A 14,166-nucleotide genomic window follows, 5' to 3' on the forward strand; every position below is an offset into this window, starting at 1 on the left:
TTTTGATGTCTGGGGCCAGGGAACCCAGATCACCGTCTCCTCAGGTAAAGCTAGCTTTCTTTCTGTGTCTTCCGTTCTGAAACTAGGGAAGACTGTCCCAGATCTCCCTGAAAAGTTTCTTCTTTAAGGATGGGATCTTTGCTCCAAGGATAAGATGAAGGCAGAGGGACATTGACAATCATAGGAGATAGGCTTTTTAGGTTGTTAGACTGAGTAGGTAGACGAAGGGATTTTTGTACACTCACTTAAAGAGTCTGTCATGGTGTGACTACTTTGATTACTGGGGCCAAGGAACCATGGTCACCGTCTCCTCAGGTGAGTCCCTCTACTCTCTCTCTTCTACTCGACTTAGACAGATTTTACTGCATTTTTGGGGAGTAATGAGTGTACCTGAATTTTGGGTCATGAAGGACTAGGGACAACCTGGGGGTCAGGAAGAGGTCTTCAGGGGCCCTGGCTGACACAGACAGACACCCTCAGCTCCCAGACTTTACGGCCAGGAATTTGTAGTCCTCCTGGACATCCTTGCCGCTGGGATCCACTCGTTCCTGCCCTCTTTGTCCCTCACTGGGATCCATCTGAGATGGTCCTGGGGCTCTGGCCAAGGGACATTTATTGTCCGGAATTTTATCATGGTTGTCACATTGTGGCTTTGCTTACTGGGGTCAGGGGACCCTGGTCACTGTCTCTTCAGGTGAGTCCTATTTTCTTCTATTCTAAGTGCATTTGAGGGGACTTTTGAGGATTCAGAACTAAGGCTCCCTGCAAATGGGAACCAAGATTCAACCCCTTTGTCCCCAAGTTGAGACACAGGGGTCTAGGTCAGGGATCTCTGCCTGCTGGTCTGTGGTGATGTCAGGGCTGATATGTGACGGTGGGTCTGCCAGAACTGAGGCTTGAAGTCTGAGGCAGACTCCCAGCCAGGATTTATCAGACTCTTGCATGAATTCAGGGAGGTCAGTTTACAGTGACAATTCCAGTGCCAGTGGCTGCCTGGTTTCCGAGAGGTGAGGCTGGAATATGGGTCACCTTGAAGACTGATAGGAGTCCAGGGGCCTCTCTGCCCAGGCACGGAACGGAGTGTGGAACAGTGGTTTGAATGGCTGGTTCTTACGTGATGCCAGGAGTCAGGCTGGTACCTGAACTGCACAGGGGTGATTCTAGTCAGACTCTGGGGTGTTTTTTTTATGGGGTATGTTCGGACATTGCAGCACTGTGATTATTACGCTATGGATGTCTGGGGTCAAGGGACCTCAGTCACCGTCTCCTCAGGTAAGAATGGCCCTCTCTGGGCTTCTGTTTTTAAACCTTTGCCTATGGAGTTTTCTGAGCTTCACAGACTAGTCCTGGAGATTTGTCCCTGAGGGGACATAGGTGGCTGATGGAGAGAGGCTGTGGACTAAACTGCCTAGCGATCTCAGAGCCTTGGGGATATTTCTACCCTTTTGAAAAGCTATTAGGGAAGGAAGGACCTCTTTGATGGTGTTGGTGGAGGCCCTGCACGGTAGAGCAGGTTATTTGAAAGCCTCATTTGAGAGGGATGCTAAAAAGATCCCATGGATGGAGGGATTGTTTGGGCTGGGGTTAGAGACATTCAGTTTATGGAGACACAGTGTTGACTGAGAAATACACTTCAGGATTACCTCTGTGCCAGAAACGCACGGGCACAGAGAATAGAGTGGGAAGTTTTCTTTAGATTTGTGAGGACTGTTCTTTACTAGATTGTTTAAAACTTTATTTCTTGAGAGGAGGACTGTCTGAGTGAGTGACTCAAGCAAGGAAGGCGGCTTGCCATGGTCTTAGAGATAGTAGACTCATCTCAAAAAGGTAGCTTCAATGCAGAGGCGTCTCGGGGGGCCTGCAAAAGTCCAGCTTTTCAAAGAAATACAGAAGTGTGCTTATGGAATATTATAAAGTGGTATTTTTATCCTTAAGGTGCTTCCTGAGAAAACTAATTAGAATACTGTGATTTAAAATGTAAGAGATTTTTTAAGTATTCATTTTTTAAAATGTCCAAGTATGAAATTATTGTCACAATTTGAAGTCGTGTTTGTCTAGAATTAATATTCCTGAAAATTTAAGCAAGGAGTGGGAATGAGGTTCTTTCACAACCTATTCAGAGCTGACTTTTGACTATAATGATTTAAGTTTAAAATATTTTTAAATGAATTAAGCAGTGTTGAGGTGAAGTCAAGATGGCTGATAGGGGCCAGGACACCGGCCGCACCTGGCAGGAAGCAGGTCATGTGGCAAGGCTATTTTGGGAAGGAAAAATAAAACCCCTAGGTAAATTTCTAGCTGTGGTTTAAAGAAGTGGTTTTGAAATGCTCTGCCCAGCCCTACAGAACTGAAAGTCCAGGCCGAGCAAAACAACACCTGGAGAATTTGCATTTCTAAAATAAGATCAGGGTTCGGCCGAAACTGGAAAAGTCCTCTTTTAACTTAGTGAGTTCAATCTTTTAATTTTAGCTTAAGAAGGTTCTAGTTTCCCCAAACTCAAGTCTATCAACTTCTAAAATGCACTTATTTTCAAAGTTAGATTATGTAAGAACCTGAAGGGCTTTAATATATATATATTTTCCTTTAATATATTTAATTTCTAATGTGTTTAGAAAATGTTTTGAAATTACTTTATTATTCTCCCATCTGATCATCAATCTCAGTTGTTTTTTCTTCCTGATACCCAAAGCATTTACAGTGACTTTGTTCATGATTTTTTTTAAAGCTGGTTCCTTACTACCTTTATGATTAAGAAAGGCTTTGATATTCTGGTAAAGATGGCATATACATCTTTTTCAAGACCACTCTCTAAGTATTCGGTTTTGGATAATTTTTTTTAATGAATGCTATTATCTAGAATTATTTCAATTGAACATGCTAGTTTGTGGTTGAGAGGACGCTTAATGAGACAGTGCAAAAGAGGGGCTTCTAAGCCAGTTTGCAGGGGCATGCTCTGTATGACTCCCTCTGGCCCTGCTTCTTGTTGGAGAACTGGCCAAAGGTCTGAGTCCGGGCTGCTGCTGGGCAGACCTGGACTTTGGGTCTCCCAGGACCACCCAGACCCGGGAGCGTACAGTTGTGGCTTCTGCCACGCATCCACCTGGCTGCTCATGGACCAGCCAGTCTTGATGGCCTTGAAGGAATAATTCCACACAAAGACCCTGGAGCTCCCCAAAGCCAGGCACCACAAACGGTAAGCCAGAGACAGCCTCAGCTGTGGTTGCTGCTTTGATAGCTTTGATGATTGTTTCTGCTTGAGAGGAACTTAGAATGCAGTCACTGCTTTAGAAGGAGAAAGGCGTTTGTGCATCTTTTGAGTGCCTAGGTTACTCACATGTAACTTTTCTTTAAAAATTTGTAAAAAGAGAAGGGCTGCTTGTCAACCACTGGTTAGGGGGCCCATGTTGCTTTAAGTAAATCTTAAAGAAAGTGTATACTATGTCTTGGATTATTTCAGCTAAGCATACTAGTTGCAGTGCCTGCACTGTCTCTGCCTCGGTTATACATTTGGCTTTGAATTTTGCATTAAGACAGCCTCTCCTTAAGCAGCAAATATAGATAAAATGAATACCCTGGTGTTTGCTAATAGTGTGCTTTTAATCTAGAAGGATCTGAAAGTGGAGGCTAATTTAGACTGGGAAAGGAGGGACCCAGGCTAAGGAGGCAATACTGGGATTATGGTGGAAGAGATGTTTTTAGTTTTTATAGAAAATACTACTGCATTGTTTTGATCTGCAACTCAAGATGGTCTAATGAATTTGAAGTTGCCGGGAAATGTACTGGCTGGTTGTTAAAGACTGGTACAGAGGGGCAGGACGGTGCTCGGACGCCAAGGTCAGTGTGAAAGGATAGGGACTAGGGTGTGGATGCTCAGAAGAAAGGCCACAACTAGACAGAACTGACCAAAGGATAACAGCAGCTGAGGCAAACAGCTTGGCGGGACTAACTCTCCAGGCACAGCAAAGGGCCAGACTGGAAAGGCCAGGCTAACACAACTGGCTGTGCAAATTAAACTAGAGCTGGGCTGAGACAGATAACCAGAGCTGGGAAAGATTCAGCCTCTCTAAACTCTTCTAAGATGTCCTAAGCTGGGGCATTTACTCTGGGATAAGGAAAGCTAGGCTCGGTGAGCTGAAATGAGGTGGACTAGGCTGAGCAAGGATGAGCTGCACTGCCTAAACTACGCGAGGCTGGCTTAGTTAAAATGAACCAAGCTGGGATGAACTGCATTGAGCTACAACTGCTTTGAGCTAGACTGACCTATGGACAGCTAAATTGGGGTGCGCTGAGCTGAGCTGGGGTGAGCTGAGCTAAGCTGGGGTGAGCTGAGCTAAACTGGGGTGAGCTGAGCTGAGCTGGGGTGAGCTGAGCTGGGCTGGGGTGAGCTGAGCAGGCCTGGGGTGAGCTGAGCTGGGCTGGGGTGAGCTGAGCTGAGCTGGGGTGAGCTGAGCTGAGCTGGGGTGAGCTGAGCTGGGCTGGGGTGAGCTGAGCAGGCCTGGGGTGAGCTGAGCTGGGCTGGGGTGAGCTGAGCTGAGCTGGAGTGAGCTGAGCTGGGCTGGGGTGAGCTGAGCTGGGCTGGGGTGAGCTGAGCTGAGCTGGGGTGAGCTGAGCTGGGCTGGGGTGAGCTGAGCTGGGCTGGGGTGAGCTGAGCTGAGCTGGGCTGGGGTGAGCTGAGCTGAGCTGGGCTGGAGTGAGCTGAGCTGGGCTGGGGTGAGCTGAGCTGGGCTGGAGTGAGCTGAGCTGGGCTGGGGTGAGCTGAGCTGGGCTGGGGTGAGCTGAGCTGGGCTGGGGTGAGCTGAGCTGAGCTGGGGTGAGCTGAGCTGAGCTGGGGTGAGCTGAGCTGAGCTGGGGTGAGCTGAGCTGGGCTGGGGTGAGCTGAGCTGGGCTGGGGTGAGCTGAGCTGGGCTGGGGTGAGCTGAGCTGGGCTGGGGTGAGCTGAGTTGGGCTGGGGTGAGCTGAGCTGGGCTGGGGTGAGCTGAGCTGGGCTGGAGTGAGCTGAGCTAAGCTGGGTGAGCTGAGCTGGGCTGGGGTGAGCTGAGCTGGGCTGGAGTGAGCTGAGCTAAGCTGGGTGAGCTGAGCTGGGCTGGGGTGAGCTAAGCTGGGCTGGGGTGAGCTGAGCTGGGCAGGGGTGAGCTGAGCTGGGCTGGGATGAGCTGAGCTGGGCTGGGGTGAGCTGAGCTGGGCTGGGGTGAGCTGAGCTGGGCTGGGGTGAGCTGAGCTGGGCTGGGATGAGCTGAGCTGGGCTGGGATGAGCTGAGCTGGGCTGGGGTGAGCTGAGCTGAGCTGAGGTGAGCTAAGCTGGGCTGGGGTGAGCTGAGCTGAGCTGGGGTGAGCTGAGCTGGGCTGGGGTGAGCTGAGCTGGGCTGGGGTGAGCTGAGCTGGGCTAGGGTGAGCTGAGCTGGGCTGGGGTGAGCTGAGCTGGGCTGGGGTGAGCTGAGCTGGGCTGGAGTGAGCTGAGCTGAGCTGGAGTGAGCTGAGCTGGGCTAGGGTGAGCTGAGCTGGGCTGGGGTGAGCTGAGCTGGGCTGGAGTGAGCTGAGCTGAGCTGGGGTGAGCTGAGCTGGGCTGGGGTGAGCTAAGCTGGGCTGGGGTGAGCTGAGCTGGGCTGGGGTGAGCTGAGCTGGGCTGGGGTGAGCTGAGCTGGGCTGGGGTGAGCTGAGCTGGGCTGGAGTGAGCTGAGCTGAGCTGAGGTGAACTGAGCTGGGCTAGGGTGAGCTGAGCTGGGCTGGGGTGAGCTGAGCTGGGCTGGGGTGAGCTGAGCTGGGCTGGGGTGAGCTGAGCTGGGCTGAGGTGAGCTGAGCTGGGCTAGGGTGAGCTGAGCTGAGCTGAGGTGAGCTGAGCTGAGCTGAGGTGAGCTGAGCTGGGCTAGGGTGAGCTGAGCTGAGCTGAGGTGAGCTGAGCTGGGCTAGGGTGAGCTGAGCTGGGCTGAGGTGAGCTGAGCTGGGCTAGGGTGAGCTGAGCTGAGCTGAGGTGAGCTGAGCTGAGCTGGAGTGAGCTGAGCTGAGCTGGGGTGAGCTGAGCTGGGCTAGGGTGAGCTGAGCTGAGCTGAGGTGAGCTGAGCTGAGCTGAGGTGAGCTGAGCTGGGCTAGGGTGAGCTGAGCTGGGCTGGGGTGAGCTGAGCTGGGCTGGGGTGAGCTGAGCTGGGCTGGGGTGAGCTGAGCTGGGCTGGGGTGAGCTGAGCTAAGCTGGATGAGCTGAGCTGGGCTGGGGTGAGCTGAGCTGGGCTGGGGTGAGCTGAGCTGAGCTGGGCTGGGGTGAGCTGAGCTGAGCTGGGGTGAGCTGAGCTGAGCTGAGGTGAGCTGAGCTGAGCTGAGGTGAGCTGAGCTGGGCTGGGGTGAGCTGAGCTGAGCTGAGGTGAGCTGAGCTGGGCTGGGGTGAGCTGAGCTGGGCTGGGGTGAGCTGAGCTGAGCTGGGGTGAGCTGAGCTGGGCTGGGGTGAGCTGAGCTGAGCTGGAGTGAGCTGAGCTAAGCTGGATGAGCTGAGCTGGGCTGGGGTGAGCTGAGCTGGGCTGGAGTGAGCTGAGCTGGCCTGGGGTGAGCTGAGCTGGGCTGGGGTGAGCTGAGCTGGAGTGAGCTGAGCTGGGCTGGAGTGAGCTGAGCTGAGCTGGGGTGAGCTGAGCTGAGCTGGGGTGAGCTGAGCTGGGCTGGGGTGAGCTGAGCTGAGCTGGGGTGAGGTGAGCTGAGCTGAGGTGAGCTGAGCTGGGCTGGGGTGAGCTGAGCTGGGCTGGGGTGAGCTGAGCTGGGCTGGGGTGAGCTGAGCTGAGCTGGAGTGAGCTGAGCTGAGCTGGAGTGAGCTGAGCTGAGCTGGGGTGAGCTGAGCTGAGCTGGGGTGAGGTGAGCTGAGCTGGGCTGGGGTGAGCTGAGCTGGGCTGGGGTGAGCTGAGCTGGGCTGGGGTGAGCTGAGCTGGGCTGGGGTGAGCTGAGCTGGGCTGGGGTGAACTGAGCTGGGCTGGGGTGAGCTGAGCTGAGCTGGGGTGAGCTGAGCTGGGCTGGGGTGAGCTGAGCTGGGCTGGGGTGAGCTGAGCTGGGCTGGGGTGAGCTGAGCTGAGCTGGAGTGAGCTGAGCTGGGCTGGGGTGAGCTGAGCTGGGCTGGGGTGAACTGAGCTGGGCTGGACTGGAGTGAGCTAAGCTGGGGTGAGCTGAGCTGGGCTGGGGTGAGCTGAGCTGGGGTGAGCTGAGCTGGTCTGGGGTGAGCTGAGCTGGGCTGAGGTGAGCTGAGCTGGGCTGGGGTGAGCTGAGCTGAGCTGGGGTGAGCTGAGCTGGGCTGGGGTGAGCTGAGCTGGGCTGGGGTGAGCTGAGCTGGGGTGAGCTGAGCTGGGCTGGGGTGAGCTGAGCTGAGCTGGGGTGAGCTGAGCTGGTCTGGGGTGAGCTGAGCTGGGCTGAGGTGAGCTGAGCTGGGCTGGGGTGAGCTGAGCTGGTCTGGGGTGAGCTGAGCTGGGCTGGGGTGAGCTGAGCTGGGCTGGGGTGAGCTGAGCTGGGCTGGGGTGAGCTGAGCTGGGCTGGGGTGAGCTGAGCTGGGCTGAGGTGAGCTGAGCTGGGCTGGGGTGAGCTGAGCTGGTCTGGGGTGAGCTGAGCTGGGCTGGGGTGAGCTGAGCTGGGCTGGGGTGAGCTGAGCTGGGCTGGGGTGAGCTGAGCTGGGCTGGGGTGAGCTGAGCTGAGCTGGGGTGAGCTGAGCTAAGCTGGGCTGGGGTGAGCTGAGCTGGGCTGGGGTGAGCTGAGCAGGCCTGGGGTGAGCTGTGCTGGGCTGGGGTGAGCTGAGCTGGGCTGGGGTGAGCTGAGCTGAGCTGGGGTGAGCTGAGCTGGGCTGGGGTGAGCTGAGCTGGGCTGGGGTGAGCTGTGCTGGGCTGGGGTGAGCTGAGCTGGGCTGGGGTGAGCTGAGCTGGGCTGGGGTGAGCTGGCTGGGCTGCGGTGAACTGAGCTGGGCTGCGGTGAGCTGAGCTGGGCTGGAGTGAGCTGAGCTGAGCTGGGGTGAGCTGAGCTGAGCTGAGCTAAGCTGGGCTGGAGTGAGCTGAGCTGGGCTGGAGTGAGCTGAGCTGGGCTGGGGTGAGCTGAGCTGAGCTGGGGTGAGCTGAGCTGAGCTGGGGTGAGCTGAGCTGAGCTGGGGTGAGCTGAGCTGAGCTGAGCTAAGCTGGGCTGGGGTGAGCTGAGCTGAGCTGGGGAGAGCTGAGCCTAGCTAAGCTGGGGCGAGCTGTGCTGAGCTGGGCTGGGGTGAGCTGAGCTGGGCTAGGGTGAGCTGTGCTGAGCTGGGGTGAGCTGAGCTAAGCTGGGGTGAGCTGAGCTGAGCTGGGGTGACCTGAGCTGAGCTGGACTGGAGTGAGCTAAGCTGGGGTGAGCTGAGCTGGTCTAGGGTGAGCTGAGCTGGGCTGGGGTGAGCTGAACTGGCCTGGGGTGAGCTGAGCTGATCTGATCTGAGCTGGGCTGAGCTGATCTGGCCTGGGATGAGCTGGCCTGGGATGAGCTAGGATGAACTGTGCTGAGTGAGCTAGGTTAAGATGGTTGATAAGCTAGGCTGGACTTGGCTGGACTGGCCTGCCCTGCGCTGGGCTTGGATGAGTTGGTTTTAGAGGAGCTGTCCTGAGCTGGACTAACTGGGCTGTGATAAATTGGGATTAGCAGAGTATAGATGTGCTGGACTGAACTGTGCTCAGCTGGACTACTTGAACTTGGATGAGTTGAGCTGGCCTATGCTGAGGTGGCATAGCTGAGCTGTCCTGGCTATGCTGAGCTGGCCTGGGCTGAGCTAGGTTTACCCAGGCCTGGATCAGCTTAACTAGGCTAGGCTGGGCTAGACTACAGTGGTATGAAGTGGTGTGGGCTGAGCTGGGCTAAAGTAAACTAAGATGGACTGATCTGGGCTCAGATTAGTTAAGCTAAGCTAGAATGGGATGAGCTAGGCTGAACTGTGATGCGCTGAACCTGGAGCAATTTAACTAGGCTGAGATGGGCAGATCTGAGATGCACTGAGCAGAGCTGCAGTGAATGAATTTCACCGGACCAGGGACCACCTAGGCCAAGTTCTTGTTCTGGGCAGACCTTGTGTTAAGGTGGCGTTTCAAGATGATTCCATAAGAGTTCCCCCATCACACCTCACCTTTCTCCTACCCTACATGCCTTGTCTTGTGTGTAGACGCAAACTTTGTATGCTCACATGAATAGTATGAGGCCTGAGCCTCTTCCCCCACCGCCTCTACCTCCCAACAGGCTCTTACTCCTTTGGAATGAGAACGGTTGTCTCAGGCCACACCTCCATGAGAAGCCAGGATCTAGGGCTGCCCCTGATATCTGGTGTCTGTGCCCCTGGAGGTGGCTGAAGGGCCAGATCTTCCTACCCTAGCAGGCGTCTGTCCCTAGCTGAAAGCTTCCCCTGTAATGTCCTTGTGGCTAGAAGGCGGGTCCATAGCCCAGCAGCAGCTTCACCCTGTCGGCCATGCTTGCCTACCGCCTTATCTAGGCCTGTCTGCCTTAAGAGCAGCAGCCACCGAGGCAAGAGAGTGTAGAGAGAGCTCCTGACTGGCAGGAGGCAAGGAGCCAGATTCTTACTCCTCCATTTCTCTTTTATCCCTCTCTGGCCCTCAGAGAGCCAATCATCCCCAACTGTCTTCCCCCTCGTCTCCTGTGAGAGCCCCCTGTCTGATGAGAATTTGGTGACCATGGGATGTCTGGCCCGGGACTTCCTGCCCAGCTCCATTTCCTTCTCCTGGAACTTCAAGAACAACTCTAAAGTCATCCAGGGTGTCAGAACCTTCCCCACACTAAGGACAGGGGGCAAGTACATAGCCACCTCGCAGGTGCTCCTGTCTCCCAAGGATGTCCTCGAAGGTTCAGATGAATACCTGGTGTGCAAAGTCCACCACGGCAGCAAGAACAAAGACCTGCACGTGCCCGTGCCAGGTAAGAAGCAACCCCTTCCAGTGGGGGCAGAGGCCCATGCGTGGCCCAGAGGGAGCAGTGGGCTGGGGCTTAGGCCAAGCTGAGCTCACACCTTGTCCTTTCACCCCAGTTGTCACAGAGATGAACCCCAACGTGAGTGTGTTCGCTCCACCACGGGATGCCTTCTCTGGCCCTGCACCACGCAAGTCCAAACTCATCTGTGAGGTCACAAACTTCAGTCCCAAACAGATCACGGTGTCCTGGCTACAGGATGGGAAGCTCGTCAATTCTGGCTTCATCACAGACCCAGTGACTGTCGAAGACGACGGGTCCAAACCCAGGACCTACAAGGTCATAAGCACACTGACCATCAGTGAAAGCGACTGGCTGAATCTGAGTGTGTACACCTGCCGTGTGGATCACAGAGGTCTCATCTTCTGGAAGAACGTGTCCTCCACATGTGCCGCCAGTGAGTGGCCTATGCTAAGCCCAATGCCTAGCCCTCCCAGATTAGGGCAACCTTCCTACAAGTACGGCCAATGCCACCCTGACATGGCCATTTATTCCTTGAGCCTTGGCTTCCCAGAGTGGCCAGGGGCAGGGAAGCAGGGCAGCAGGGGTCAGAGTCTGTTGGTGGATCAGCATTTTCTTTTAAGCAGGATCTCAGAAGCTTAGTAAATTGTGGGGATGGAGGGGGGGGGGTAGGGAAGGACAGTTTTCTCTGACTCCACAGCTTGACACCGTGTTCTCTTGACTGCAGGTCCATCCACAGACATCCTAACCTTCCCCATCCCCCCCTCCTTTGCTGACATCTTCCTCACTAAGTCTGCGAAGCTGACCTGCCTAGTCACAAACCTGGCAAACTATGACACCCTGAGTATCTCCTGGGCTTCCCAAAGTGGCGAGCCACTTGAAACCAACACTAAAGTCACTGAAAGCCACCCCAATGGCACCTTCAGCGCCATGGGTGTGGCCAGTGTTTGTGTGGAGGACTGGGATAACAGGAAGGAGTTCGTGTGCACTGTGACCCACAGGGACCTGCCTTCACCACAGAAGAAGACCATCTCAAAACCCAGAGGTAGATGTGCCCTCTCTCTTCCCCTCTAGTTCTAGGGCTCTTCCTCCGCCCCATGAGGAGGACAGGTCCCTTCCCCCTAGCCTCACCACTTTCTCTGCTTACAGAGGCAGACAAGAATCCACCTGCCGTCTACCTGCTGCCACCAGCCCGTGAGCAACTGATTCTGAGGGAGTCAGCCACAGTCACCTGCCTGGTGAAGGGCTTCTCTCCTGCAGACATCTTTGTCCAGTGGCTTCAGAGGGGGCAACCTTTGCCCTCCGACAAGTATGTGACCAGTGCCCCGGTGCCAGAGCCCCAGACCCCAAACCGCTACTTCGCATACAGCATCCTGACTGTGACAGAGGAAGAGTGGAACTCCGGAGAGACCTACACCTGTGTTGTAGGCCATGAGGCCCTGCCACACATGGTGACGGAGAGGACCGTGGACAAGTCCACTGGTAAACCCACACTGTACAATGTATCCCTAATCATGTCTGATACTGGTGGCACCTGCTACTGACCACGCTAGCCCTCAACCAGGCAGGCTCTGCGGCTCCAGTTGCTCTGTGTATGCAGACTAACCATGTCAGAATGCGATGTTGCATTTTATAAAAATTAGAAATAAAAAAAATCCATTCAAAAGTCGCTGGTTTTGATTATACAGTGCTCTTGCCTGCTAGGGCCACAGCCATATTATGCTCACCCTGCACGTGCCTGGCAGACTTACCTTCACCTTGGCCCTTCCTCTACCTTGCCAGTTCTCTCAAAAAGGCTTACAACAGACAGAGTGTACGCATACCATTTCTCCAGCTATTTCTGAATTTATGGCTGGAAGCTTGGCTACCCTGTTGCAGGCAGCATTCAGACACGGGGACAGGCACACACACAGACAGACATGTATTTATACACAGATATAGGAGCATATGTGTAGACACATGCACAAAATGTATATTTATGGATACACAGACCAAGGTACACACAGAACCACCCTCATACTCAGGAACACATGTATGCCTGTGAGTTCGTGCACACGTGCATGCATGGACACATATAAACACCCTCAGAGACAAACAGGCATAGACACACAGACAAAGATACCAACACACATGGTGATGTATACACAGAAACAGAATATAGGCAAATATAGACGACTGAATCACATAAGCACAAAGACATGCATACACATACAGACATACAAAAAACATCCTGACATGTGCACACTAACATGTGGATAGGCATTGCACATAGATACACCTGGACTCTGACCAGAGTCATAATCTCTAGGGCTCAGGGCCCAGACAGCCCACACTACATTGGGTCACTGGTGCTCCTCAGAAAGCTATGCTTAGGAGAGATAGCACCAGGAACAAAGGGTGCCTTCCTGTCCTAACACCATGTCCTAATACCTAACACCTGTCCTAACAATCCATGAAGGAAAGCTGCCCTTGGCTGTGCCTCCATTAATAGAACACCTCAGGAGATCAATGTGAGAGTGCCTGTCCAATCACACCGATCCTGGTCCCCAGTCCAGAGAGCAGAAGGCATAATGCAGTTGTCCAGAAGATTCTGACTCCCTCCCAAGGAGACCCTGTAAGGACTCACTACCCACTAACACTGCCTTCTTGGGCCTACCTCCTGGAAATTCTTTATATTCTTATCCATGTGGCATCTGGGCATTAGAAATCCCCAAGGGCTCATCTTTACAGGGACTAAAGATCCCAATAATGCCCTGGTTCCACAGCTCCCTTTGGCATCTGCCTGTCTATTTCTTGATACCCATACCCAACATTGCTGGTAGGGGTAAGACAAGCCACACACAGAAACTCTGTTCAGAGAGCGACATGAGATGCCAAAATCCTTCAGGAAGTAGGGAGGGGCAGCCTCGGGTGCCCCCTGCTCTTATTCCCAAACCCTACTCTAAATTCTCAGTCTAAATGGCCCTGATGGTGCCACCTGCTCAGAGACAGTCCAAAACACCCCAATACCATCATGCCAGGGCTCCTGATTCTGCCTTCATCACGTGTCCATGTGTTGCACCTGTCTTGCTTGCTCTGCTGCCCCGGGGCTCCTAGGATAAGGCCCCAAGTTGATGCTTCCTCCAGTTTGGCCTGTGCCTTGCCTCTGTCTAGCTTGAGCTGTTAAGGGGACCAGTCAGTACTGGCTAAGACTCTCCAGAACCACAAGGACACTCCCAACCCTCAGGCAGATGCTCAGTTGCCCCAAGATTAGCTTGACCCTCCCTCTGTGTGTCCCTTCACAGAGGGGGAGGTGAATGCTGAGGAGGAAGGCTTTGAGAACCTATGGACCACCGCCTCCACCTTCATCGTCCTCTTTCTCCTGAGCCTCTTCTACAGCACCACCGTCACCCTGTTCAAGGTAGTGTGGTTGTGGGCCTGAGGGCACAGGGCAAGGGGTCACTGATCCTCACTGTCTCTACCTCTACTCTCTAAAAGTGGACAGCAATTCACACTGTCTCTGTCACCTGCAGGTGAAGTGACTCACAGCATGGAAGGACATCAGAGACCAAGAGATCTTCCCATGGGGATAGTACCTCTGGGCCTGGGGTGGATCTGCCTGTATGACTAGTAAACCTATTCCTACAGCTCTCCTGTGTCACCCTCCAGCTCTGAGCTCTGGAGTGGGCTTCTTTCTAGATTGGTCAGAGACTTTGTCAAGTTGTGCAACCTGAAGCAGTGTCTGGACCACAGATAATTGTGCTGTATACAAATGTCGCTTGGAAATAAATACTTTTATGGTGTGAACCCACTGTCTTGTGAAGGAATTTTATTTGTTTGTTTTCAAACCTTTCCTGCAGTGTTGACATCCCAAGGGTGATCTGAAGAGAATTTGGAAACTGGTGATGGAGCAGTCTGATTGAGCTTAAGGGAGAAACAAGGAAAGGAGGGATGGTAAAGGAAGGAGGAGGGAGAGAGAGAGAGAGAGAGAGAGAGAGAGAGAGAGAGAGAGAGAGAGAGAGAGCTCACAACACAACACAGTCAGCCAGCACTCTGGCTTTTCCACCCTGATGGGAGAAAAGAAGCAGGACAGAGAAAATTCCAGGCCTGATCTCCCAATAGCCTTCAGAATCTGGAAACCAGCTTCCAGCCTTGGCTCTCTCCTCTGTACCCCACGTACCCCAGCCCACCATCTTGGGTTTGTGTTGCTTCCAGCTAGTGCTATACTTTGGGTCCTAAGCCAAACCTTTGTGGTATGTGGAGAGTGCCTTGGGGGGGTTGGTATCT

At 54.0% G+C, this 14,166-nt stretch overlaps 3 gene segments (V, D, J or C); all 3 read left to right on the forward strand.

Moving 5' to 3' along the window:
- The window catches only part of LOC311603962 (Ig gamma-1 chain C region secreted form-like), a 615,341-nt gene that overhangs the window by 536,005 nt on the left and 65,170 nt on the right, over positions 1-14,166 (forward strand).
- On the forward strand, positions 237-13,690 carry LOC311603961 (immunoglobulin heavy constant mu-like). The segment is given in 7 exons: positions 237-315; positions 9,574-9,888; positions 9,998-10,336; positions 10,628-10,945; positions 11,050-11,382; positions 13,185-13,300; positions 13,413-13,690.
- The window catches only part of LOC311603963 (Ig gamma-2A chain C region, A allele-like), a 100,620-nt gene continuing 87,069 nt past the window's right edge, over positions 616-14,166 (forward strand). The window contains exon 1 of the C gene segment in view: positions 616-694.

Source organism: Acomys minous (genome assembly GCF_964271855.1).
Source record: "Acomys minous genome assembly, chromosome: 8".
In the NCBI taxonomy this organism is placed as follows: Eukaryota; Metazoa; Chordata; class Mammalia; order Rodentia; family Muridae; genus Acomys; species Acomys minous.